Here is a 2,652-nt window from a genome sequence, read left to right on the forward strand (position 1 = left end):
AATGTTTTTACATAACTAATGGCTAGTCATGCATCAATTTAAACCTGTGGGAAACAACCCTATGAAGTTATAAAGCTTCAAATGTTGTCTTAGAATTCTTCAAATCCTAAAGGCCACTTCACACTGGTCAGACAGACTCCAACAGACGCGTCTGTTGGAGTCTGTCTGACCAGTGTGAAACCCCTGTTGGAAATTGTTGGATCAAAGTAAATGAGACTTTAGAATGTGGTTGTCTGTTGGTGTCTGTTGGAGTTGGTAGTTGTCTGACCAGTGTGAACTGGCCTTAAAGGTATGAAAAACATTGCTGTAAATATGTGCATCCTTAAAGAACAATAATAGGCCAACATTAGAAATAATAACTAATAATCACATATAAAGAGAATTTATATTTGGTTATCAGTAGCTTTAGTATTCTAATCTATTTTCCATAACATAAACACGTCATGCTGTGTCTTATAAAGTTTTCAATAATTGTTTATAGAATTATTGCAATGAAATTGTAATGTTATGATACAATTGGTTATTTTAAATAAATGATTTACTGAAAACTTACTCTAGCACAGCACGTGTGTGAACACAAGGCAAGGCAAGGCAAGGCAAGTTTATTTGTATAGCACATTTTATACACAGAGGTCAGTAGTTGTAACGGGCCACCATTCGTCAAACTTTTATGACCCCCTCCCCCACCCGTTGACAGGTCGTGTTTTATGACCCCTTTGACAGGGGGGCGGGACCATCAATCAAAATCTGTACAAGTTGTCAACTTTAGACAGAAAGTATTTAATGGTTTTATTGCCGGTCATTTAGAGTGATTGTTTTTCCTGAGTGTGTTTTATGTCACGCGTATGCTGTTATGTGACAGGTTGTGTTTGTGACATTTGCTGTTTATCACCCTCCCTTTTAGACCCGTGCGAGTCTCGCCACTGCGTGTCACACTGCGTGTGTGTGTGTTGTTGAATCTACAGTTTTGCAACATTAAAAGTTTATTTTAAGGCAATCACTAATCATATATATATATATATATGCTTTGTGATTAGCTGTAACTGGTTAAACTTAAAGCCGATATTTTCTATCGAACTAGTCTATTTTCTGTTCAGACACAAAGTTTTCTGATGCTGATATTATGTCAGTGTGTGTTTGTGTGGGGGTCGTGTGATGTAATCTTTGAAAGTTTATGACCGAACTTTTATTGGGGAGCGACAAGAGATCTCCCGGACTCAGGATGGATGGAGCAGAACTGTTATACTCAAGTCTATTGGTACGTATGTGTTTCGCTGTGTTCGTTCCAGTATTTTGTCTGATTTATTTAAAAACTAAAAATTCGATCTCTGGTATTGCAGCGAAATTGTCTAAACTGGTATTAACTATTCCTGGTAAATCGCGGAGAAGAGTGGAATGAACAAAAAAGGCAGACCGAGACTAGAACCACCAGCAGCGTAACACGGAAATCTTGGAACAAAGAGACACCGAGTGGTTCGTGTTGTCCGGTGTGTATTTATTTAATCATGTTACAATAGATTTAAACAAACTGGTTTGTTTTAATATTTTCTAATAACATGTGTTATCTGTTTTAAAGGTTTGGATATCAGCGGTAAAGCGAACGTTGTGTGTACTATTGCAAAATATATATAGCGGATCTCCACGGTACGTTTATGTTGTATAAGAAAAAAGTTGTTTTATTTAGATATTTGTCCTAATAACTTGTTTTTATCTGTTTACAGGTTAGGATACAGACCACAACGCTTTGGACGTATCTTTAAAAAAGAGAAAAATCAGAGACTTTTTGGATTTGTCTGGGGGACATTTTAAACATTTTGTGACAAATTGGATTTAAAACATTTCGGATATTGGATACCTAGTTTGATATGTCCACAGAGATTTAAGACGTTTTCACCTCATTTTAGGGTTTATTTTTAATTAAAGGCTTCTTAAAACATGTATGAAAATGTGTATATTATACAATGAGTCTTATATTGTCTGCTCTGACAAAAATAAATTATTATTTTAGATTTTAGGTCAAATGACTGCGTGTGTTTTATGTCAAGCGTATGCTGTTATGTTTAATGACGGCTCGTGTGTGACAGCTCGTGTTTTGGCATTCGATGTCAGCACTCACCCCTCCTCCCTACTGTCTCACAAGCCATGCATTCATTCACAGGGGTACGTGTTGTAAAGCGAGTAAAGATTTCTAAAACCCATTACGGGGGTCAAAAAAAGTAAATGTTTATTTTAGATTTAGACAAATCATGAACAATGCTATAATTAAAACTTTTGTTTGTAACATCACAAGTTATTTAATTAAATATTCCATATACGGGTATAGTTTAAGCAAAGACCTGAGTCATTACTACAATCTTTAGACGATAGTCTAAACTAAATAAAATTTTAAACGGTTTCAGGAACTCTGTGAACCTTTTCATAACCTGCTCTATAGTTTCACGCGTATTAAAGATCCGGCGGAGCCTGACAAAGCGCCGTGTGAGTGTTCATATATGCCGTTTTAAATTAAAGTTAATAAATGTAATTCTGTCCACTATGGCAAAATAGGGGTTTTATTTTAGATTTAGGGGGTTCTTTAACCAAGGATCTGATTAAGACATGCACCGATGGTGTCAGAGAACTTGTATCTGACGTTAATAAACTTTTTAAATG

General features: G+C 35.8%; 1 long non-coding RNA gene across 1 annotated transcript; it reads left to right on the forward strand.

Moving 5' to 3' along the window:
- The first annotated feature begins 1,043 nt into the window (after nt 1-1,043).
- On the forward strand, nt 1,044-1,871 carry LOC135774091 (uncharacterized). The gene is made up of 4 exons (XR_010543645.1): nt 1,044-1,258; nt 1,341-1,487; nt 1,577-1,644; nt 1,722-1,871. It is a non-coding gene; the product is annotated as an uncharacterized lncRNA (long non-coding RNA).
- The last annotated feature ends 781 nt before the right edge of the window (nt 1,872-2,652 follow it).

This window comes from Paramisgurnus dabryanus, chromosome 5, assembly GCF_030506205.2.
Source record: "Paramisgurnus dabryanus chromosome 5, PD_genome_1.1, whole genome shotgun sequence".
Classification (NCBI taxonomy): domain Eukaryota; kingdom Metazoa; phylum Chordata; class Actinopteri; order Cypriniformes; family Cobitidae; genus Paramisgurnus; species Paramisgurnus dabryanus.